Here is a 26,702-nt window from a genome sequence, read left to right as displayed (position 1 = left end):
GTTAGTCTGACGCTAGGGTAGTCTTGCACTCTGTTTGCCCTGGTGCTTTGTTAATCTGATTCTAGGGTAGTCGCACAATCTCTTTCCCTCAGTGCTCTGGTAGTCTGACGCTAGGGTAGTGTCGTACTCTATTTGGCCTTGTAGCTGTGGTAGTCTGACGCTAAGGTAGTCTCGTATTCTATTTGCCCTGGTGCTCTGGTAGTCTGATGCTAGGGTAGTCTCGTACTCTATTTGCCCTGGTGCTCTGGTAGTCAGATGCTAGGGTAGTCTCGTACTCTATTTGCCCTGGTACCTTGGTAGTCTGACGCTAGGTTAGTCTTGTGTTCTATTTGTCCTGGTTCTCTGGTAGTCTGAAGCTAGGGTAGTCTCGTACTCTGTTTGTCCTGGTGCTTTGTTAGTGTGACGATAGGGTAATCTTGTGTTCTATTTGCCCTGGTCCTCTGGTAGTCTGACGCTAGGGTAGTCTCATACTCTATTTGCCGTGGTTCTCTGGTAGTCTGACGCTAGGGTAGTCTCGTACACTATTTGATCTGGTAGCTCTGGTAGTCTGATGCTAGGGTAGACTCGTACTCTATTTGCCCTGGTGCTTTGTTAGTGTGACACAAGGGTAGTCTCGTACTCTGTTTGTCCTGGTGCTTTGTTAATGTGACGATAGGGTAGTCTTGTTTTCTATTTGCCCTGGTGCTTTGGTAGTCTGACATTAGGGTAGTCTTGTACCCTATTTGCTCTGGTCCTCTGGTAGTATGGAGTTAGGGTAGTCTTGCACTCTATTTGCCCCAGTGCTCTGGTAGTCTGACGCTAGGGTAGTCTCGTATTCTATTTGCCCTGGTGCTCTGGTAGTCTGACGCTAGGGTAGTCTCGTACTCTATTTGCCCTGGTGCTCTGGTAGTCAGATGCTAGGGTAGTCTCGTACTCTATTTGCCCTGGTACCTTGGTAGTCTGACGCTAGGTTAGTCTTGTGTTCTATTTGCCCTTGTTCTCTGGTAGTCTGATGCTAGGGTAGTCTTGTACTCTATTTTCCCCGGTGCTCTGTTAGTCTGACGCTAGGGTAGTCTCGCACTCTATTTGCACTGGTCCTCTGGTAGTCTGATGCTAGGGTAGTCTCGAACTCTATTTGCCCTGGTAGCTCTGATAGTCTGACGCTAGGGTAGTTTCGTACTCTATTTGCCCTGGTGCTCTGGTAGTCAGATGCTAGGGTAGTCTCGTACTCTATTTGCCCTGGTACCTTGGTAGCCTGACGCTAGGGTAGTCTCGTACACTATTTGCTCTGGTCCTCTGGTATTCTGCTGCTAGGGTAGTCTCGGACTCTATTTGCCCCTGTGCTCTGGTAGTCTGACGCTAGGGTAGTCTTGTACTCTATTTGCCCTGGTGCTCTGGTAGTCTGACGCTAGGGAAGTCTCGTGTCCTACTTGCCCTGGTGCTCTGGTAGTCTGGCGCTAGTGTAGTCTCGTACTCTACTTGTCCTGGTGCTCTCGTAGTATGACGCTAGGGTGGTCTCGTGTTCTATTTGCCCTGGTCCTCTGGTAGTCTGACGCTAGGGTAGTCTCGTACTCTATTTGCCCTGGTGCTTTGTTAGTCTGATTCTAGGGTAGTCTCGCTCTCTATTTTCCCCAGTGCTCTGTTAGTCTGACGCTAGGGTAGTCTTGCACTCTGTTTGCCCTGGTGCTTTGTTAATCTGATTCTAGTGTAGTCGCACAATCTCTTTCCCTCAGTGCTCTGGTAGTCTGACGCTTGGGTAGTCTCGTACTCTATTTGCCCCGGTGCTCTGGTATTCTGCTGCTAGGGTGGTCTCGTACTCTATTTTCCCCGGTGCTCTGTTAGTCTGGTGCTAGGGTAGTCTTGTACTCTATTTGCCCTGGTCCTCTGGTAGTCTGATGATAGGGTAGACTCGTATTCTATTTGTCCGAGTGCTCTGGTAGTCTGACGCTAGGGTAGTCTCGTACTCTATTTGCCCTGGTGCTCTTGTAGTGTGACGCTAGGGTAGTCTCGTACTCTATTTGCCCCGGTGCTCTGGTAATCTGACACTAGGGTAGTCTCGTACCCTATTTGCTCTGGTCCTCTGGTAGTATGGCGCTAGGGTATCCTCGTACTCTATTTGGCCCGGTGCTCTGTTAGTCTGATGCTTGTGTAGTCTTGTACTCTGTTTGCCCTGGTATCTTGGTAGTCTGACGCTAGGGTAGTCTCGTACTCTATTTGCCCTGGTTCTCTGGTAGTCTGACGCTAGGGTAGTCTCGTACACTATTTGCTCTGGTCCTCTGGTATTCTGCTGCTAGAGTAGTCTCGGACTCTATTTGCCCCTGTGCTCTGGTAGTCTGACGCTAGGGTAGTCTTGTACTCTATTTGCCCTGGTGCTCTGGTAGTCTGGCGCTAGTGTAGTCTCGTACTCTACTTGTCCTGGTGCTCTCGTAGTCTGACGCTAGGGTAGTCTCGTACTCTATTTGCCCTGGTGCTTTGTTAGTCTGATGCTAGGGTAGTCGCACAATCTCTTTCCCTCAGTGCTCTGGTAGTCTGATGCTAGGGTAGTCTAGTACTCCATTTGCCCTGGTGCTTTGTTAGTCTGATTCTAGGGTAGTCTCGCTTTCTATTTTCTGGCGCTAGGGTAGTTTTGTACTCTATTTGCCCTGGTCCTCTGGTAGTCTGATGATAGGGTAGACTCGTATTCTATTTGTCCGAGTGCTCTGGTAGTCTGACGCTAGGGTAGTCTCGTACTCTATTTTCCCCGGTGCTCTGTTAGTCTGGCGCTAGGGTAGTCTTGTACTCTATTTGCCCTGGTCCTCTGGTAGTCTGATGAAAGGGTAGACTCGTATTCTATTTGTCCGAGTGCTCTGGTAGTCTGACGCTAGGGTAGTCTCGTACTCTATTTGCCCCGGTGCTCTGGTAGTCTGACGCTAGGGTAGTCTCGTCATCTATTTGCCCCGGTGCTCTTGTAGTCTGGCGCTAGGGTAGTCTCGTACTCTATTTGCCCTGGTGCTTTGTTAGTCTGATGCTAGGGTAGTCTCGTACTCTATTTGCCCCGGTGCTCTGGTAGTCTGACGCTACGGTAGTCTCGTCATCTATTCGCCCCGGTGCTCTTGTAGTCTGGCGCTAGGGTAGTCTCGTACTCTATTTGCCCTGGTTCTCTGGTAGTCTGAAGCTAGGGTAGTCTCGTACTCTATTTGCCCCGGTGCTCTGGTAGTCTGACGTTACGGTAGTCTCGTACTTTATTTGCCCTGGTGCTTTGGTAGTCTGATGCTAGGGTAGCTTTGTAATTTATTTTCCCTGGTGCTCTGGTAGTCTGGTTTCCAGGCGGTATAGCACTGTACTGCTCTCATGCCCTTCTACTCTAGCAGTCTGTTAGGTTGATAATCTAGTGTTTTCATCCTCTTTGTACCCTCATGTCTTGGTGCTCTGCTGCTGATCTGTGTGTACTCTGGCGCCCTGGTACCTCGCTGCCACGCTACCCTTATACGCACATCCATGACACGCTGCGCGTTCCCAGTATCTTAGAACTGATTCTCAGGAAAGGCGCTGTCATGGACCTTGGTGGAGGTCAGTCTCTGCTGGAGTCAGTCATCTGGAGCAAAGGTTCATGGGGCACATGACTTCTGTCCCCCTCCTTTTATTTTTCTTCCCTCGCCTGCCTATTGGGCACGAATTGCAACTGCACTTAAAGTCTTGTTTTTACAGCACTTATACTGCCTGGTGAATGCAATAGGTCTTCACAAATGTATATGTACCATACCTCGTGTAACAGATAATATGCCCAGCAATGCCTATTCATATATGTTGTAAAAATACAAAATCAATAAAATAGATTTGCAAGTCTAACACCAGCTAGGATCGAACCCACCCATGGAAAGGAAACCTGGAACAGCATCCTTCCAGAGGCTGCCCTCCCTGGAGCCCCCTGTAGGCGTCTTCCATGAGAACTCTTCAGTCTCAGTAACCAAGTGATGCTGAGGTAGTGTCTAGCTACTTGAGGTATAAACTATTTAAAAGTGGGATTTGGGAGAGGAGCCCATGGAGCGTCTGGAACTCTGAGGGGACCACCCTGTGGGTCTGCTGCCAGGATTTAAAAGTCGTGAGAGTTTGAGAATGTTGAGAATAGAGAGGTAGGGATAAAATACTGTCACGCTCTTGTTAAAGGGATTAGGGATCATGCCAACAAAAAGCTTAAAAATTCTGATTAGCAAAATCAGACTTACCTTGAGGAAACCGAGATTTAAAATACATGGCTGTGTAATGAAGTATTCTGTTCTCATACACCAACCTCTCTTCCAGTGTTGTGTATTCTGCTCTTAAACATCAATATTTTATATTCAGGTCTCAAACTTTGCAGATTTAGTTTCCTCCAGGATTGTGCATTCTGCTCTCAGACTTTACAGATTTTGTTTCCTCCAGGACTGTGCATTCTTCTCTCAGACTTAGCTGATTTAGTTTCTTACAGGATTGTGCATTCTTCTCTCAGACTTTGCAGATTTAGTTTCCTCCAGGACTGTGCATTCTTCTCTCAGACTTTGCAGATTTAGTTTCCTCAAGGACTGTGCATTCTTCTCTCAGACTTAGCTGATTTAGGCTCCTCTGGATGGCACACTGGTCAGAGGCTTTGCTGCTGTCAGTGCCCCACAGTGAATGCCTCAGGGAAGAGCCTCTAATGCAGACCATGAGCTGCTCTTATAGGGAAAGGCAGTGGGAGGGGATGGCAGGCTGCACTTTGCTAAAAGTAGCCTCAAGACATGTGGGCTCAGTGGCCTCAGCTGAAACCCCAACGCTTCTTGCAGGAATAACAAAAACAGTATTATTAAAAATGCATAAACAACCACTCAGAAAAGAAACACACCACAAACATGTTTATTACAGCAGCCTCGCAGCACAGTCCTGCCACCCAGGTGTGCTTTTCCCTCCAGAATGTTGCAGGAAAAGAGAAGCTTAAGAGCTTAGCAACACATTTCTTATACACAAAAAAGTAAATTTAACTTGTTTTCCTGAACTGCCACCTGGTCTTGCCTTGTGTTTTAATTTCTTTATTTTATTGAACAAAACTAAGGTCCCCTCCTAGACAGATCCAGAAATGGAAATCTAGCAGCTGGTTCCCATCAAGGGAAGATTCCACTAATTTTCTAGAAAGAAGTGTTTAGCTGTCAGGCTGCATCTTGGACCAGATGTTCCTTTTCTGTGTTCAGTAAAACTGTTTTCTAATAGGAATCACACTTTGGTGCCGATTCCGATCGAGCAAAAAATGATCCCGTACGACTCGTATCCGTATATTTATACGTACGAATCGTACAAGTCCCGTCCCACCGGTGAAGTACGATTCGTACGTGAAAAATACATACGAGTCGTATCAGGAAAAGGTCTACGAGACGTACCCGGACAGTTTTACATACAAATCGTAAAACTGAAGTCCGAGCGCACAAGTACGATCCGTACCGGCGTTCCGAATACAGAAGCGTATGGCAACCGTCCCGTACAGAGCGAACTTTGTACGACTCGTATTCCGGGTGAACTTGTGCCCGGGATACCAGTCGTACAGCCCCCCCGTGTATGTGCGCACCGTACCCCCCGTATGTCAGCACCGTACCCCCGTATGTCAGCACCGTACCCTCCCAGCGTATGTACCGCACCATACCCCAAGCGTACCCCAATCCTCGTGTATGTACGCACCGTACCCCAGCACTGTACCCCAGCATCGGACCTGCACGCACCGTACCCCAGCCCCGTACTTGTATGCACCGTACCCCAGCACCGTACCCCAGCCCCGTACTTGTATGCACCGTACCCCAGCACCGTACTCCAGCCTCGCGTATGTACGCACCGTACCCCACCACCGTACCCCACCACCAGACCTGTACGCACCGTACCCCAGCACCGTACCCCAGCCCCGTACTTGTACGCACCGTACCCCAGCACCATACCCCTGACCCGTACTTGGACGCACCGTACCCCAGCACCGTACTCCATCCTCGCGTATGTACGCACCGTACCCCACCACCATACCCCACCACCGTACCCCACCACCGTACCCCACCACCAGACCTGTACGCACTGTACCCCAGCACCGTACCCCAGCCCCGTACATGGACGCACCGTACCCCAGCACTGTCCCACCGTACCCCAGCCCCGTCCCCCAGCATCACGTAAGTACAGACCTTACAACAACATCGCGTATGTGAGCACGGTACAACAACATCGCTTATGTACGCACCTTACATACGTGATGCTGAAACGACTCGTACTGAACCAGGACACTGTAAAACAGCACAAGGAGGGTCAATTCGACTCGCACGACACCACAAAACACGTCTACAGTCAACAAAACATCAAAATGACTGACCTGGCCACATCCAAACAGGCAAACAGAGGCCCAAAATCACAACTACCCCTTATAACACACCCACCTAAATTTCAAACTCAGGCGCACCCACAAATGGACCAATAAAAAGGGCCCACACACACAAACCATGATCCTTTGCAACAGACTCACTGCAGCTACAGAGCACACCCCAACAACTGCACCCATACACCTTAACATATATCCCTTCACACAACCTCCTTCACACATACCCCTCTTCACATTCACACACACACCTTCACATTCACACACCCACAACCATCCACACCCTCACCCCACACCATGCCCACAGACAAGAATCCAAAGTTCACAAGGGAGGAGCTGGAGATCCTTGTCAACGAAGTCATCAGAGTCGAGCCACAGCTCTTTGGAACATTGGTCAGACAGACCAGCATAGCCGAAAAATCACACCTGTGGCAGAGGATCATCGATAGGGTGAATGCTGTTGCACCCATCAGAAGGACCAGGAATGAATGCCAAGCCAGGTGGTACAATCTGCGGAGGACAGTCAAGAGGAAAATGAACGAAGACTACGCCCAGAGCAACATCACTGGAGGTGGGGCACCCCGCAGACCGGTACATTACCATCCCTGGGAGGAGAAGGTGATGGCTCTGCTTTCGCTGGTGGGAGTACACGGACTTCAAGGACTTCCAGAGCCTGGTGAGTACACAAACAACTCATGGAACATGGGGGGAATGGCATCATCACCCCAACTACACAAAATGCATGCAACTACCCCCAAGCCCTCACCGGACACAACCACACTCAAAAACAACGATCATGCCACTAACATGTGCATGCCCCATTTAGAAAGCAAGGCCATGCCATGTACCATGCTACACGAAGCACTAACCCAAGAATGGATGCCCAGGATGCTGGGAGGGGGGTCTCACAAAACGTATTGTTCAACTCCGATTCAGACACCATTGCCCTCATCCCATATGGCCCAGGTACATACCCATGCACCATGCTCAATGCACAGGGACTGGCAAAGAACTGACAAGATAGCTGGCACTTGGCCCTGCTTTAGGCAGCACAAGGCCCTCCTGTGACCAGTGCAAACTCAAACAACACAACAAGCTCAGATATCTTGGACAGGAACTCACACTCACTGTCATGGCAGCATGCTCCATGGGGGGACAGCTACATCACCTGGGAGACTCACTGCCAAATCACACTACAACCACCAGCAGGCCCGGTCACACACACCCCTCACACAAGCACACACCTCCGGGACAGCCAACGGATTTACCCACTCTCACAATGGACAGGTCACACAACAAGAACAATACATTGCCGAAGAAGCATCCAAGACAAAAATCAACATGTCAAAGACTCAGGAGCACATATCAATCTGTCCCCCGCAACATACCCATCCACAAGTGAACATTCAGGAGAATGCTAGGCACATACAACTACCTGGCGGAACTGGGCCAACTTGAAAATGTATGAAACATGGATGTCGCATGAAACAGCATTAACATTGTCTTTCTCTCACACACAAGGCAACGTGATGAATCTCCCCCCAACAATGGGGGTGAAGAATCACAGTCCTAGGCTCGGGAGGAACTTGATCCCACCGGCAGCGACGCCTCTCAACACTCCGCGGATGACCCCGACCCACCTGGACCCTCTGGTGTCCAAGCCCCTGCAGCACCTGCTTCAGGAACATCTGTGCCAACCACCACCCCCATTCCTGCCACATCCCAGGAGACACCGAGGAGCCCTGCCCGCACTGAACAACTGAGCCAGTCTGACCTGGAGGGACAAGGTTCGCCGGGCACCCAGGAGGAGGCAGACAACCCCGCAAATGCCATCCCTCAGGGGTCCCGTAGACCCGATGTGCCCACAACGGCAGGCCAGGCTCATGTGGGCAGGGGTGGTGGGAGTGGAGGCAGGCGGAGGTGAGAACCTGACCAGTCAGCTGAAGGGACCGGTATGTCACACATACGCAATATTTTGGACGCATACCGGCGTGACACCAGGGTCATCAGCTAGGTAGTGGAGACCCTCACAGAGATTAAGAACCAGCAGGCCGAGCAACACGCCAGTCAACAACAACACCAAGGACGGATGGAGGCAAGACTGGCTGAGCTCCTGGCAGTGCAAAGGGACATAAGCCATTCACTCCGTCGGATCGCTGACAACATGGGCAACCCTCCCTGTGCCACCAGGCGAAGACCACCACCAGCCACAGGGAGGGAGGAGGATTCGTCCGACGGAGCGTCCCAAGCATCGTCAAGGCCTGCATCTGAGGGTCCCGCGAGGAAGGTGGGTCGTCCACGGAAAAGACCGTGAGAGGCAGCGGGCCATCCACATCTCCCAGGTCACCTGGCCTGGCACCTTGCCTTCATGTGCAACTGCATCACCTCATTGACTGACATACTCTGTCACATGGACTTGCTGGTCACAGTCTGACCAATGATGCCAAACACTGTGGTCTGGACTCTGATGACTTCAAATGCCAAGGATCCCATCTCCCCCTGTGAACTTTGGATTCTAGGCTCACTGTATAGCACCTATTTTTTTGCACAAATCACGCCCCAGACCGAGAATAAAACTAAATAATTTTAATTTGATGTTGCAGTCATTTAGCATGAGTCCACAACATACGTGTGGGGAAATGTCAAGCTATGCCTGAGTGTTGAACTAACTCCAGCCATCCATACCCTGGGATCTGAGTCCGGTACAGGACACACATGGGTCACAATGTATCATCCAAAACAGACATGGAGCCCAATAGTCACCCGTGATGGCCTCAAGCTGCTGAGGGGGGGCTTGCAATACTGTGCGGACAGACCTATTTGGAAAAGTATCATTAAGGTGTAGAGGTCATGGCTCATGTGTAGGTGCCCGGGGAGGGAGTCCCAGGTATGTTTGGTCAGGTGGGAGAACTATCTCCTGCATGCTGTAGTTCTGTGGATGTGAAGAATGGTGGGCAGGGCAAGGTTGGATGCACGGAGTTGGGCCAACGGGGTCTTGGATGACAGACGTCCAAGGTTGGTTTGGGGTCTGGGGTTGTGGACTGCATCTTGAGTGTGGGTGAGGATTCTGAAGGTTATCCTGCAGCAGACAGTGAGCCATTGCAGCTATCTCAGGTAGACGGTGATGTGGCTGGTGCGCGGGATGTTGAAGCTGAGGTGTGCAGATGCAACCTGGATGTGGACAAGTTCTCCTGGAGTTTGGCTGTTCTTCCCCCGTAGAGGGTGGTGCTGTAGCTGACCCGGCTGGTGTCGGGGACCTGGGGGACAGTCTGTCTTGCTTTGGAGTGGATCTATCCGTGGATCATGTGCATCATGCGGAGGGTGTTGCAGCATGAGGTACAGATGCTGTTGAGTTGCATGGCAATTGTGAGCGACGAGTCCATGATGAACACCATCTTGCGTGCGTGGCCACTGGGTGCTGGTGCAGTGCCCTGGCCGGTGGGACACAAGGAGTTGATGCAGCCGTAAGGGGACAATCCTCAGATGATTACCTCAGTCCTGTACAAGTCCAGCCTCAGGTGGCTGATGTTCAGCCATTCATCAACGGACCTCATGCCTTCTTGAAGGTTGGAACTGGCAATGGCTGGGTCTTTGGTGAGGGTGAGGAGCAGCTGGCTGTCAATGGCATACGAGAGGATGATGAGGTCGTATGCGCATGTAATGGTGGAGAGGGGGGGGTCATGGACAAATTGAAGATTGACATGCTGAGAGATGAGCCCTGGGGCATGTGCCAGATGACGCCAGTGTACTACATGCTTAAGGCTTGAGGCCGACAAGGGGGGTGGCCTCACCATTGTTGAGCAGGGCAAAGTTGTCGGTGTTGGTGGCAATGATGACGGTTGCAGTGGTGTGATTACTGTGGAAGATGGTCTTGTGCAGTTTGGTTGGAGCTCTTTGCGTGGAGGAAGTTTGTCAGTTGCTCATTGACTGTCTTCTTGATGAAATTTGCTGGATAGGGAAGCACGGTGATGTTACTGGAGAGCCTGCGGTCCTGCCATCTGTTGTCTAAGAAGGACCTGGGTCACTGCATGCCTCTATCTACCATGGAATGTGGCTAACTCACAGGATACATACAGGACGTGCTGGAAGGGGGCTACAAGGATGGGGAATGATGTGGTTGAGATGTTGTGTGGGAAGGGGCCTGATGGAGATCCCCAGTGGATGTTTGACATGAGCCGGGTGTTGTATTTCCTGCTGATGGAAGTCCCGAACCTGAGGGGGGGGGTTGGTCCCGCGGATAATAGTGCGTTCTGCCTCTATGTGCCAAGGCTGGCGTGTATGTCCATGAGCCAGCAGTGCTAGAAAGTTGCAAGGGATTGGCTCTCCCTTGCAAGGGTGGGGTGTCTTTTGGATGGAGAGCTGCTGTCAGTGCACTCACAATGCTGATGAGCTCCTTGATGTCGTGTGTTTTGGTGCCTCGGCCCTATCTGAAGGATCTCCAATTGTCCTTGCTGAGGATATGGTGATGGCTGTGTGTGCCGTTTTCCAGGGATGTAAGGCCACTGATGGTTCTTTGTGTCGCAAGCTGTGCACAAGAGTCCAGCTAGACCTGTATGAGTCCAGTAGATCTGCCTTGTCCCAGGTGGCTTAATTGTTGTTGTGCGTCACAGGAAAGTCCGTCAATGTGGCTAGATTGTTGGATCAGTTGATGATCCAGTCTGTGAGGTTGCAGTGTGTGGCGGTGGTGTTGGTTCCAGTGTCCCACACAGCATGTCTGTGTTGACTTACATCAAGCATCTTTGGGGGATCGGTAGCGGGGTGTGTGGCAGTGTGTTTCTTGTTGGAGACATGGATGCTAATGTTGATGGACCAATGATGGATGCTGGTGTGGTTATCCTACAGCCAGAAGTTACTGGCCCACAGCCACATGTAGCCTGTGGAGGTGAGGGTGTGCGTGAAGATGTACGTGTTGATGGCTTTGCGGAATTGTGGATATAGGCCTGGAGATCTGTAGATGAGTGTTACTCTGAGGGTTGCCAGGGGGTTGGTGCAAAACCGGATTTGTGACCCTGAGTGCGTACTTGTGAATAGATATCAATTCATCCTCCGGGATTGTTAGTGCCGTCCCTGCGGGTGCTCTTGTATCCGTCTGAGATGGCAATGAAGAAGTTGTGTGCTGAGGATGCTTTTATCCAGGTCACTGTCATGAAGGTGATGTGTGGGCCTGTTGTGTTGAGGAGGTAACAGAGTCCAATGGCCTGCTGCTGGACGGAGCCGGTGTGGAGTAGGAGGGACATGACCTGGTTGGTGTGACAGGGCCTGGTAGGTGGGGCAGCGCTTTGTAGGCAGTTGGAGTTGCACACTCAGCATGCGAAGGTGTCATGTGTGCGCTTAGGGGATGCCTGAGAGCAGGCGGTTGATTTTCTGTTGGACATTGCTTGGAGGGTGGCTGCAACATGAGCCTGCTGTGTGATGTGGGTCATGCAAGGACATGAGGGTCATGCACTGTGCATGTTGCAGGCGCTGACGGTCCTGCCTTTGGCACGGCCTGGCCGCAACAGTGGCACAGACAAGCTGCTGACAGCATAATGAATGGGTGGAGGGAGGAAGGGAGGAGCATCTTGGAGGCGGGTGGGTTGCAGAATCCGGGAAGTTGGTGGGCCCTTGTCGCAGGGGCCGCAGCAGCAAGCGGCAGGTTTTGGAAACTAGGCCGAAAGTAGCACACAAAGACAAGGAGGTCAGAAAGGACAACTGCAACAGGCGTATGTAAAGGAAGGAGTGTCAGGTTACTCATGGCTCACTCAGAGAAAATGGATGAACAATCACCAAAAATGACAGCCACGGGATCAGGAAACAGAAGGCTGAGCTGCGCACAGGAGACACACCCTCAGCAGGCGTTGACGGCCAGTTGGGGGGAGCAACCTTCCCAAATACATACACAACCAGGGACTGCATGTATGTTGCCGAAGTACACATACACTCATATGCACAATCTTTGACAACTATGCCATAGATGACGCATGCAAAGTGTCAAGAGAGCTGCAGTGACAGAGATGAGGCACTTTGGAGGCTGATGAACACCTTTATTACCCAAACTCAGCACCAAGGGAAATGCATCCATATGAACAGACTCACAGGTCAGTTGACAGAACATGTGGGACATACGCTGGATACCCCCTTCACAACACGGATGTTCTAAATCCCAATGAACTGGCACACAAGTTAAGGGGATGAGCCAAACACCTCCTGCTGCACACGGAGAGGCTGCAATTCCCCATTGAGCCGGTTATGGGGATGTCCCACACTATGCCCACCCGTAGCATCCTGTATGTTTCAGAGGCAAGTTTTACACACATTGATGCCTTCATCAGACGCCCAAATCCAATACAGATGACTGTCACGAAGGGTGACTATCAATTCATGGGAGTGATGCTACATGTTATGTGCTCCATGGTGAGTAGACATGTATGCATGGTAACAAAACATGCACAGAAGCAGTCCCCACACATTCCAAACCCGTACCACCACCAAAATGCCTTGCTGCAATCCTTACCCAAACTGACATTTTCACATGTCCGTGCATGGAACGCTGATTCAACACACGTTGCAATCCTCATGAGGAATAGCAGGAGGACAACGATGACACGAGCAGACAACAGGCGCAAGAACCTGGGATTGACAGACACACAAGAAGTCAGCTAAAAGAATTTTCTCCGCACACATGGTCAGTTACTAAACATGAACAATGTTGTCCCCATGCAAATTGAAAAGAAAGTCTGTCCGCAAAAATGTGTGGCATGACATCATCACTCGAGAGACACATCAGAACACACATCTAAGTCATTTTGCATACAGTCAGATGGACACACACATTGCAACACATGCCACCCAAGGCTACAAGCGTGCACACTCAGACCCAGTGACTCACCATTATGAGAAGAAGTTGCGTATGAGCTGACTCTGGATATCCTCTTCCTCCTCCTCACTTGCCTCATGCCCAAGCCCTTCATCCTCCACGGGTGGATGTTCCTGCTCATCCTGCTCCAGGATGAGTGGCACTGCCTTCTCCACTGCCATGTTGTGCAGCATGCAGCACACGAGGAAGATTTTGCAGACCTTCTCCGGTGCATATGGGAGGGACCCGCCTGTCTTGTTAAGGCACCGGAATCGGCTCTTCAGGAGGCCTAACGTCCTCTCAATCACTCGCCTGGTCTGCCCGTGTGCATTGTTGTACCGGTGATCTGCAGCTGATCTTGGGTTGCGGAGAGGTGTCATCAGCCATGGCATGTTGGGATATCCAGAGTCCCCTACATGGAAACATCATGTAAATAAGTGGGTCAGGAGATGCCGTAAGAGCCAAAGATACCGCAACACACAGGACAGACAGAGTATACCCACCAACAAGACAGGCTCATTCGTTGTGCAGACGCAGCATCATTTGTGGCACCCTGCTACGCCTCATGATGTAGGCATCGTGTGCTGACCCTGGAAAACGTGCACAGACATGGGAAATCAGCATGTTAGCAAGACACACCACAAGGGCATTTATAGAGTGGTAATGTTTACGGTTGTGATAGGCTACCTCCTGTGCCTGTGGTGGTACCAAAGCCACATGTGTGCCATCAATGGACCCAATGACATGGGGCATCCCTCCCAGGACATAGAAATCACCTTTGACATCTGTCAACTCCCCAGAAGTAGGAAATGTGATGGATTCATCAAGGTGCTCCAACATGGCTGCCAAAACATCACCCAGGACACGGCTGAACATTGTCTGTGACATCCCACTAACATCAGCTATGGTCAATTGAAACGTACCTGTGCCAAAAAAATGTAGGGATGCCATCACCTTCATCTTGGGGGTCAGTGCAGTAGGATACCTGTGGTGCTGTTGGAGGTGAGGTGCCAGCTTGTCCGTCAAGTCCTCAGTCAACTGGCGAGTGAATCTGTACCGCCGGATGCAGGCACGTTCCCTCATGGTAGCCAAGTCTGGCATTGGTCGTGGGACAGGTGGTGCCCTGCTGAAAATTGTATTGAATAATGAAGATTGAGAGTCTACCAACATCATTGTCAATGAACAGAGCACATGCTAAACTGCTACTAGACATCAGGTAAATACGGAGTCTGGTCTGTGCAATACATCCAGGACACATATGCCAGCTTGCTGAGACTCCTACGAAAAGCCAGATACACCTGTTGATTGTCAAGTCTACATGACATGCCCTGAAACGAGCTGGGGGCCAGTCTGAGTGAACAGCCAGAGACATCACAGGAGTGACACACATCCACATAGCTGCATTTGAAGGATGTCATCTCATACAGATAGCTGATGGCAAGGTAGACGCACAGGTCACATGAAATGTCAAATGTACAGATCAAACACATTGCAATGAAGGGGTACACGTGAAAACCGAAAACACAGACATTGAAACAACGCAGATATGTCTTCCTGGGAAAATATGATGTCCGATGCACACAGACCCTGCTTCCGTGGAAATCCACATGTGGCATGGTGTGCGGAGATGTGTGCCATGGCCATCTCCACACAGACACATGTTGGATGCAGCAACAGCAGATGTAGTTGACGGAACACTAACAGCAAGCTCATGGGAACACATGACACACACCTGACATAGTCGCATAAGAGCACGCTGATCGTGAAATGTCAGTTGATAGAGTGTCCCTGTCCCTGGCATCAGGTGCGGGTGGTGGTGACTGTGCCATACCAGTGATGCTGTGCATGACACGTTTGGACTACTGACACACATGTGCAAAGTGTGAAGGTCAAGTGTGCCACATAGTGCCCCATCACACATGACATGTGTACACAGGTCATCACACATCAACTGTGCAACTACATGAGAAGACATGTGCAATATCACTGCCTGACATACCTTGGCCCTGCACATGAAAGTCTGCAATGACAATGACTTGATGTACAGCCTTGTGCGAGTCGGAGACCTCCATTCCTGGCGTGTGCGCCTCGTATCACCAGTGTAAGCATGTGAAACGCACCGTACACACGCTCTCAGAGCATGTGTATGGTCCGTATCACTATTGTAGTGGTGCCGTAGGGGTACGCGTGGTATGGACCGTAAACACGCTCTGAGAGCGTGTGTACGGTCCGTATCACCATTGTAGTGGTGCCGTAGGGGTACGCGTGGTACGGACCATACACACGCTCTCAGAGCGTATGTACGGTCCATATCACTATTGTAGTGGTGCCGTAGGGGTATGCGTGGTACGGACCGTACACACGCTCTTAGAGCCTGTGTACGGTGCGTATCACCATTGTAGTGGTGCCGTAGGGGTACACGTGATGCGTACCGTACACACGCTCTGCGAGCGTGTGTACGGTCCGTATCACTATTGTGGTGGTGCCATAGGGGTACGCGTGGTACGGACCGTACACTCGCTCTGAGAGCGTGTGTACGGTCCGTATCACCATTGTAGAGGTGCCGTACGTGTACGTGTACGTGTGAAACGCACCGTACATGTTTTTTGGATTTCAAAATTACATAGGGGACAAGTATTAGGCCCAAAATGCATGCTGGTTGTCATGGATACAGAGATTTCAGTTGCAATGTGTCCATCAGGTGGCCTGGAATAGTCAGTTGGCCAAAAAATACAATGTTGCAAAGTGGTGGTTGCCTTGCAATGATGCTCAAAATTTGAACCATGCAAATTGGTGTCATTGGTGTATGTTTAAAGGGATTGGAGGATAGTAGGATGCAAATGAGTCTGACCAATCACTATGTACTCCTGTAAATGAAAGCCCCCAGCAAGACAGATATAAGGCAGCCAGAACCCATGAGAGGGCACTTGCCTGCACAACTTTCCTGTCGACCACACTGCTGCTGTCTCTGCTTCCTCTGGCACCATGTCGCGGGCTGTGGAGAGGGCCCAGCCATTCACACTTGAGGGGAATGAGGCATTGCTGGATGTCCTCCTCCCACAGTACCCCAAGCTGTATGGGAGACCCGGGGAGCAGGTGAGTGCTGACTCCACTACCTTTGACTGTGCACCTTTTTTGTGACTGTCACTTCTGGCATTGTGTCCAGGTGTGACAGACATGCAATGTTATTTAGAGTGGGTCCCGGGGGGGGGGGGAGGCTTATGTCTCTCATGCAGAGCATGATGTAGTTCCTGTGGGCACTCCTCACTTGCATTGTGCTAACTGTGACATTCACTGCATAGTGCATGACACATTCTGCATGGCAAATCCTTGGTTGATTTTTTTCCTACAGTCCTGAGGTGATTGGGTGGGCCCCCCGGTGTGACAGGTGACTGTACCCACAAATGTGTATGAGTTGAGTGGACCTGTGGTGAGAGTGTCCAAGTGATGTGTACGACCTCCTGGACATTGATGTGTGTGAATGTACCTTGTCATGTGGGTGAGTGTCTATGTGAAGTGTTGCACCACAGCTGCATGGAGGAGGCAACAGCTCGACCCATCTGATGTGAGAAGTAAGCTGTGCTGTGTGTCTGACTTGCTGAGCTAGCACGACACCTGTGACACCCCACAGGCAAGTGGCACATGTGCAGAGTGAGGTTTGTGTCCGCTGTTGCCAATGGCAGGTGATTGATCTGTGCCTGTGTGTGTCTGTGTACTCTGCTGAGGTTGCGTCAGTGGACTGGGGCATGTAACTGCTTCGAGGTGCTGTCCATCAGCCTGCTGTTGCATGTGATGCACAGTGTGTGCCATGATCAGGGAGTGTGTCGCACCCCGTCTGCCACCTGTGTACTTTCAATGCCATGTAGTGCATTGGGGCTTCCACAGAGGCCGATGTCTATTTGAGAATGATGCAATTCCTTGGCAGCATCCTATGCCCTGTTCAACATATCAAAGATGTTCAAATGTGTGTCTCTGGGACATGGAGCTGGTGTAGTGATGTTGTCTCACTTTTTCATCCTCACAGGTAACTGCCTACGAGAAGGGATTGATCTGGAAGGAGATCGTCAGGGCCGTGAGATCGACGGGGGATCGCAGTCGGCGCCTAGTCCAAGTCCGCAAACGCTGGCAGGATATCCGGTGCTGGACCCGGCGGATCGCCAGGGTCCAGCTGGGGCTCTCACCTCCTCGCCCCCACGGCGGGCGCAGAATGCCTGACCCCCCCACATGACGCGTGTCCTGGCGGTGGTTTTCCCTGACCTGGATAGGCAGTTACAGGAGAGTCTGCAGCAAGGAGGGGGTAGGTACATGGCTGTTTGTTGTGTTGTGTGTCACCAGCTTTTGGAAGTGCTCTGTAGCCCGGATACACTGCCAGGGTTTATATGTGCAGTGCATATTCTGTTCCCCAATGTCAACCGGTGCTCTTATTCATCCCTTCCTCTCCTTGACATGTGTCCCCTGGTCTGTGTGTAATCACAATTGCACATGGTCATCTAGGCTGCCAGTTAATCCAAGTGCACATTGCTTTCTGCATCATGTGGGAGGGTGGTCTGTGACATGTGTTGGTACCTTGCCTGTGCCCTGTCCTGTTCACTCTGTTGTGGGTATTTGTTGGCACTGATGAGGAGTCTCAACATAGGAGTATGAGGTTTCAAATGAACACCCTTGCAGCATGCATGACCAATGTTGTGGCCTCAGACATGATGTGCATGAGTGGGAGATATGCATAGTGCCATGACGGTTGCTCACGTTACAGTCAGCTCATTCCAGGACCACGGAGCAGTGTGCACACTACAGTCCCCTGAGACACCCTTGCCTCGTAATCATGTGTGTCATCCAACACTGTGCCCATTCTCTGTGGGTTCAGCATAGGTCGACCTCTGTAGCATTGTTCACTGGCCTTATTTCTATTTTTCCAATGTGTGCTACATGTGTCCACTGGACAGGGAGACACCATTTGGCTTGCGCATACTCACACTGGGCAGTGCCTGTGTGTCTATTCACAACAATCTGTTGATGGTTGTTTGTCACAAATATGTGTTGCCAGCCTCACGAGGTGATGTTGTGTACATTTGGGAATTGTTGCTGCACATTTTTTTTAACCCTGATTAAGAGGTGTCACTTCTTGATCTGTCTCAATCACATTGTCTCAGGTATGGGGGGTTTGTGCGGGAGAGGCCTACATGGCCAACCCTGATTTCTCCTTGCCAGGTCTGACCTGTGTGTGATAATTGGCTGGACAGAGACTCAACGTGCAGTGACCCAGTGATGTTGTGCAGGGCTTAATGTTTGTGGTTTGCAGCCTGTGTCATTTGTTTAAAAACATGATTCCTGCTCATACATTTTTGGCACCTGCGTGTGGTCCAGAAGCAACGCAGTTTGGTCTTTGTGTGCTGACATCTGTGTGGACATTCTGGCTTGCCATGAGGGTGTCTCCTCAGTACAGCTATGCCTTTTTACAACACAAATGCAGGCCCATTAGCTTATGCATTGTCCTGGGTTTGGACATGTGTGCCACTCCACATGACAGGCAGTGGGTCATATGTGTAGCCAACTGTGTCATCAGGTAACGGATGGCCATGTGACAACTGACATAATTCAAGTTGTTAGTCAAAAAGGATTGTACCTTGGCACTCACAACACTTGTCAACAGGTCTTCATGTTTTCAATGTTTTACTCTGATGTTTTGTTGTTAAGAACAATAATGTGCCTGCATAAAAGATGTCTCCCAAGGAAGTGCACACCAAACCACTTTTACACTTTCAGGGAACATGCTGGGACATTTTAAAAGAAGCCACTGTTCGAATAAAACTGTGTAGCAGATTATACATATACATGTTCCCACAGTGTTCTGGAATTTGTGTAAGTCCTTGGTTGTTGGTGATACCAACTTACGAGTATCAAGTCATCAAGACCTCCGTGGGCCCATTTATATGTACTTTCTGCTACACCATTTATTTCTAACAGTGGCTTCTTTCAAAAATGTGCCAGCTTCTTCAATGACTGTGTAAATGTAGTTTTGTGTGCACCTCCTTGGGAGATATCTTTAATGCAGGCACATGGGTGTTCTGTTCACAAAATGGCACATTCCCACACTCTAAACATTTCGATTGTGTAAAGTATTGTGAGTTCCAAGGTACCAACATTTTTTCGTTTTGTGTGCCAAAGTACTTACAGGTCTCTGAGTGTGGGGACACCTTTAGTATTGAGGTGTGTTAGTTTTCCTTGGGTGCACCACTACTGTTTCTTTCAGGGTAAACAAGACGTGGCATGACTTCATTGTATTGCTGTGCTCACCTGTTCCCAGACACTAGCTTTTCAGTGTATTTCTCATTCAAGTTTTGGGCTGGTGTGTCCTATTTTTCCTTGTGTCCAAGTGCCATAGTGGGTCTACCAACTGGAGAGTACAGGGCTGACATATGTGCGGAGTAATCTAGCTGTTACTCATGATGCATTGCCTGATATGCACTGCGACCTATTGTTTTTGTACTCATGTGTCAGATGTATACAGGTGACTGATGGTTTTCTGTATCTTCACCTTGCCCACAGCATCATCATTGGAAACCGAGGGAGACACCTGCACAGACCTGGAGGAGGGACCCAGCACCAGTGCCACCAGTGCTGGCGAGTCTGCGGGAGCCAGTGGCACGGAGGGTGAGGGGAGTCAGTCGGAGGACCTGTCTGGTGGCGAGCCCAACTACGACTCAGACGGGTCCGAGGCTGACCTCATCGAGGGGGTGGAGGCTGCTACAACACCTGGCAGCAGCCCAACATCTGTCCCCGCCTCCTCCATTCCCATCACTGCCCTCCCAGTTGCTCCGGTCCCTTCTGTCCGTGCAGAGACCCACCATGTCTCCTTCGGGCCAGGCACCGCACCCCCTGCCCCTGTCACCCCTGCTGCCCTCAGTGAAGAGTCTGTGGACATACTGCGGCAGTTGCAGGTTGGGCAGGCATCAGTGCTGAATATCCTCCATGGCCACACCACACTGCTGACACAGATGGTGTCGTTCATGGAGGGCATGTCAGTAATGATGTCTGACCAATGCAGGATTCTGCGGTCCATGGACTCTTCCCTGACGGCAGCAGTGACTCTCCTGCAGCGCTCCGTCCCCCCCTACCTCAGCCCCATCCACACTTCCCTCTCCCATACCTGTCCCATGCACACCCAGACATTCCCAAGTATGCACCCCACCAGACACAGGCAGCACACCACCAAGTAAGGGCAAGCGCACACCTCCTGGCACGCACACTCAGGGGGATGTAGGCACACCCACAGGGTCTGGGGCAAAAAGACACACACGGAGCCACAGTCTGAGTCCGCAGGCCTCACAACCCTGTCCCTTGGCTACCCTGCAAAACGGTCACCCCAGCAGCTGTTTCTGGCTGAGGCGGACCTTGCCCCCGCTGAGCAACCACCCCACAAGCGGGCGAGGAAGTCCCCAGACAGGGGAGTTGAGTCCCCCACCACCTCAACCCCCTCCTCCATGAGCGCTGCACCCCATCCATCGCCCACCACACCCTCCCTTGACCCTGGGCAATCCTCTGGTGCAGGGGTTAGCCTGGACGCAGTTGCTGCGGTGTGCAGCGCCGAGCTCACACCACCTTCGGCGCTGACCCACCCCCTGTGGTGGAGACGTCCACCCCTGCACCCACCACACCTACTCTTCCCCCTCCGGTCCCTGCAGAGCCCACATGATGCCCCCCCCCCGGTCGACGAACCTGAGGGTTCCACTGTGCAGGCAAGCTAGGGGGAGACGCTGTCCCACACGTCCCCCCCCCAAGGACTTCAATAATGGACTGGCCATTGGCCTTTGTATATAGTGTTATTTCGTAAGTTTTTTTTAATGCTGAATAAAGCATTTTTTTTTACTTTGAACACTATTGCATTTCAGGTAATTGGTGTTAGTGATGAGGCTCCAGGAGTTGGTGTTGTGGTAATGTGTTATGGTTCTGAGAAATGTTCTACTCTGATGGTCATGAGGTGGACCATGGTTTCTGCGTGCCATCACAAGGTCTCTGCAAAGAATCATTGGTAGTGTGTGTTCATATGGTTTGGAGACATTGTTCCAAGGAGTGTTCCTTCCTCTGTGGCAACTGACATCTTCCCTGCAAACAGTTGCACAATTGTTGTGCTGACCTGTGTCTACATTTCCTTTGTTGGTGACGGATCCCTTCAACAATGGCCATGCCTGCTCACCGATGTCTCCGGCTGCATCGTCTGTGCCATCCTTCCTAGTCACTGTACTTGTGTATGGAGTATGTTGAAATGCCTTCAGGGAGAAATTCTCCCTTTTCAGCACTATGCATGTGTGTAATCCCTGCCTAGCACACATATGGTACTTGTTATGCAGGGTATTTTGGCACCTGACTCACAATTGTGGACATTGTATCTGTGGGAACTCCACCCTATTCCTTCCATGAGAGACAACATCTTTGTGGCTGGCCCAGCACCTGGACATTCCTATCAGTCCTGGGATGTGCGTGACAGTGTGTGTTCCCTTTGGTTCTCTTAGTTTAGTAGGGTTTAACATGACTGTACAGTCTTGTGGCATGAGATCAGGGTGTGTATTGTGCTGCATCCGCCATGGGTGGGTATACATGTGTTATTTGTCCTCACACCCACATATGGCGTGTCATGCAGTGGGGGAAAGACATCCATCCTCCTGGGAGTGGGACACTGCTGTCAGTGATGTGTTGTTATGGCATTATCATCATAGTCCAAACTTAGGGATGCGTACATACACCCATGGAGTTGTAGTCATCTGATAATGATGTACACCCCCCATGTCTCTGTCCACTGCTGGTATTCCTCTGCACCCACCCCCATGTCTCTGTCCACTGCTGGGAGTCCTCTGCACCCACCCCCATGTCTCTTTCCACTGCTGGTAGTCCTCTGCACCCACCCACATATGTCTGTCCACTGCTGGGAGTCATCTGCACCCACCCACATATGTCTTACCACTGCTGGTAGTCCTCTGCACCCATCCCCATGTCTCTGTCCACTGCTGGGAGTCCTCTGTACCCACCCCCATGTATCTGTCCACTGCTGGGAGTCCTCTGCACCCACCCCCATGTCTCTGTCCACTGCTGGGAGTCTTCTGAACCCACCCCCATGTCTCTGTCCACTGCTGATATTCCTCTGCACCCACCCCCATGTCTATTCCACTGCTGGGAGTCCTCTGCACCCACCGCCATGTCTCTGTCCACTGCTGATATTCCTCTGCACCCACCCCCATGTCTCTATCCACTGCTGGGAGTCCTCTGCACCCACCGCCATGTCTCTGTCCACTGCTGGGAGTCCTCTGCACCCACCCCATGTCTCTGCCCACTGCTGGGAGTCCTCTGCACCCACCCCCATGTCTCTGTCCACTGCTGGGTGTCCTCTGCACCCACCCCTCACATGTCTGTCCACTGCTGGTAGTGATATGCACCCACCCAAATGTCTCTGTCCACTGCTGGGAGTCCTCTGCACCCACCCACATGTTTCTGTCCACTGCTGGTAGTGATATGCACCCACCCCCATGTCTCTGTCCACTGCTGGTAGTCCTCTGCACACACCCACATATCTCTGTCCACTGCTAGTAGTCCTCTGCACCCACCCACATATGCCTGCCCACTGCTGGGAGTCCTCTGCACCCACCCACATATGTCTGTCCACTGCTGGGAATCCTATGCAGCCACCCACCCACCCTCCCCCTTGGTGCAGTACACTGCTGGCCTGGACCTACACACACACCAATATGAAGGTAACATGCTGCACCAGGCCGTAAGCCAACATTTGTGGCGTGTGTACGCCTTGTGTCCCAAATGTACTGGTGCCGTAGGGGTACGCGTGATACGGACCGTACACACGCTATGAATAAGGGGGTACAGTGCGTATCACGCATACACCTACGGCACCACTACAATAGTGATACGCACCGTACCCACACATCCATAGCGTGGGTACGGTCCGTATCACGCTACCCCTACGGCCCCACTACAATAGTGATACGGACCGTACCCACGCTATGGATGTGTGGGTACGGTGCGTATCACTATTGTAGTGGTGACGTAGGGGTACGCATACACGTCCACTTCCGTTATTGCGGGACACAGGGATTGCTGGACACGCCCCTCAAAGTGACCAGACCCTGGAGGTAATGTATGGCCTCCATATTGTAGGTTTCAATTTGGGTATGGAGTATGTTTCCTGCCCCTCACCCCCGCTTGGCCCCTGGGTGTTCTCACCTTCTGCAGCGTGTGCGTCGGGTTCGGTGCACCAGGTCGTAGGCTAAGAGGGCCTGGATGACACGTAGGATGGGTTCCATGGCTGTCCGTCGCGTACCGGGGCTCCGTTTTCACGTCGGACTCAGATTTCCGGGAGTTTTTAGCTCCCATAAAAAATAGCTGCGCGGAGTGACGTAGGGACGATTCGTACTTGCTGGTCCGTAAAACGCTGCCTGACTCCATACGGACGTCGCGTACGCGCTGTCCAGGATCAGACTCGTAGGTATTTTTTAGCCGTACGGTCTTTTGTACGTTTCGTACGGAAATGGTATTTCTGTACAAATCGTACTTGCTGGATTGTACGGTGGATTTCCCGGGTACGAGTCGTACGGAGAATACACTCCGTACGACGATTCGTACCTGGGTTTTACAGGATTGGAATCGGCACCTTTGTGTCTTGTTAAATGCAATGAGTTTGTTGACACGAAAATACCATTAGATCTGAGCTGTTACAAAAGAGCTGGAACTTGCACTGTACAATCTGAACCTAATGAAATCTGAATTGTGAAATTTCAGGAATGCAGCACAGTTAGCATCTTTTTTTATGTTGTAAGTAGTGATACCTTTGAAGGAAGGGAGAATATGGTTTGCATCTTAAATGTGATTTTAAATCCTGAGCAGTCCATACTCAGAGGTGAACATGTTGAAATCACTCAGGACTTTGTGTCCATGAAGTAGGTTTTCAGTTCTAAGGACAAGAAGGTAAGAATTGTTACAGGTGCGGGCAGTATCCAAGGAAAGGAGAGTAAAGTAGTGGATAGTTAGAGTAAACCAGGAGGAAGGTAGGGTTTTCAGACACGTAGGGCCCATTTACAACTTTTTGACGGAGGGCAGCGCTGCACGTCACTTTGCTGTGCTGCCCTGCGTCAAAAGAAAAGGACAGGAATGCGCTGTATCTATGAGATATGGTGCATTCCTGTCCTTCTCCACAGCGCTGTCGCACAAATGGCTGCCGAGCGACAACGCAGGCACCCTTGAACCATGGCGGAAGGGTGTCCTCGTTGGAGGAATGATTGTTTTTGTGCCCCTTTCCCGCACAAAAACAATCAATGGATTTGTTTTCCTCTTTCTATGTGGTCTGCACGATGCAGCCCACATAAAAAGAGGAAAAATAAAGGTTTTTCTCCTTGTTACACCATCCCTATTGAGGCACACGGTCTTGACGCATTCCTAGATTAGCGCTATGTTGAACGCCCACTGCAATGACCATGGCATGCTTCCCAGACGCAGTGTGTGGCAACGCAGCGACTTGCACTGTGTTGCCTTACACCATATCTAAGAGGCCATGAAAACCAATCAGCGTGGCTTTGAGTGGCCTCTTAGAAATGGGTCTGCCGTGTGCACCACAAGAGAGTGCAAAAAGTGACTTTACGGTGGCGCACAGGGCTCGTAAATAAGCCCCATAGTTTGAAGAGTAACAAACAGCCTTATTCTGTTCAAGGTACTACGGCATTGTGGGGCATATTTATCAACGAGTCGTGCGGCGCAGCGCAGCGAGTCACCTTGCTGCTCTGCGTGATAGGGAAAGGGCAGGAATGTGCCTTATCTAAAATCTTTCCTTGCTTTTCCAGCACTGGCTCATAATGTGCTGCCTAGTGCCAATGCAGCTAACCTTGCACCAGGGTACAAGGGTACCTGCGTTGTAAGCAGGATTGTTTTTGTGCAGAAAGGGAAACCTTCCTGCACAAAAAGAATCCCCTGTGGTATTTTTCGATTTCAGAATGCAGCACACTTAGAAAGAGACAAAAACGAGGAGATATAAACATATTTCTCCTCGTTACAACTCTTCTGGGTTTGTGTATCAGTTTTGGCGCATTCCTAGGTCCACCACTTCTGGTAAATCTGGGAATGCACCGAAATCCATGTGTGCAGCATGGGAACACCCACACACAAACCATGGAACTCATTCCTGGGCAGAGTAACGCAACACAGGAATTTGCGCTGTGTTGTGTTACCCCAGATTTATCAAGCGACTCAGGGCCATTCAAGGTGGCCTTTCATGCCTTGATATATTGCACTTAAGGGTTGTGTCACTTTTGCGCCCCGTTGAGTGGCACAAAACCCTTTGATAAATATGCCCTGTATGTACTGCTGTGCCCAATGAATAGTTCAGACTAGCCATTGTAACTTAGGAAATGTTGCTGCACCCATTCAAGGGCTCACAGACAGTCCCCATGTCCAGAGTAAAAAAAAAATATATATATCTACTATAAAGAAACAAGGCAGGATTACCCTTCCCACCCTCCACCCCTACAGGGGCCGAAAGTAAAAAAATAAATAGATTGTGGGCCCCTGGTACCACGGTAACCCTGCAGGACCCAGCGTAGCCCTCTCATGAGGGCCGCTGTGCCCATGTCTACTTTGCCCCGCCAAGGCAGTGATACACGATACCTGGGTGTGCGACCCACTCTCCTCTCCTCAGTCAGTGGACTGGGCCTTCAGTGTAGAACTTTCTCAGTGGGCCTCAGCGGCTCAGCCTGGCAGCTCGGCTCCTCTCGGCTCGGCTCGACTGCTGGTCCGGGCTGCGACTGTTAGGAAGGTCTCAGGCGGCCTTGGGGCACACGTACCCATTGCCTCTGAGATTACGTTACTCGGGTGCGCGTTCACCACAGCACCCTCCGGGTCTCCTCTGGCACGAAGCCACACACACAGTGATGATGGGACTTCAAGTCGACTCCGAGTGCAAGTTCAGCAGTCACTCCTTCCTGCGGTTTCAGTTGGTATCTAGATACGCACACCGTGCTTATTTTCCACCTTTTCTTGCTAATTTTAAAATAACAAAAACACCAACTCCTTTTTGCTGGACTAATCAGACTGTCGATTTTCACTGCCAGGGTCCCAAAGAAATTCAGCTATCTCAAAATATATTGTCCAAAGACACGTAACATCTTCGCCCTCAGAAAATGCTTCTTCACATAACACAACACAGTTTCTCTGGGAGCTGAGGCGCAATTTACAACGATTACTGCCTCCCCTCCCAAAAATATCCTTATACTAAAAAATGAGGTCGCCAAACTAGCATTTTTAAATCTTTCACTTTCGCCAAGTCAGCCACTAAATCATATGGGACAATTATCATCAAATTCCCTGGGTACCCTTTACGGCGATGAAGCAAACAGCCAATCATTTACTGGTAAAATCCCTAGTGATGTGCACTGTGTGTTCCAGGGCTAGTAATGCAAAGGCGCACGGAGAAAGGAACTCAGGTCTGCAGTGTAGGGCCTGCGCGCAATTTGCTAAGTTAGCATGTTGTTCTGACAAGCGCAACCACTTGTCAGGCCATAC

Source organism: Triturus cristatus, chromosome 2_2 (genome assembly GCF_964204655.1).
Source record: "Triturus cristatus chromosome 2_2, aTriCri1.1, whole genome shotgun sequence".
NCBI lineage: Eukaryota > Metazoa > Chordata > Amphibia > Caudata > Salamandridae > Triturus > Triturus cristatus.
The sequence above is the reverse complement of the archived record's forward strand: the minus strand, read 5'-3'. Positions refer to the sequence as shown.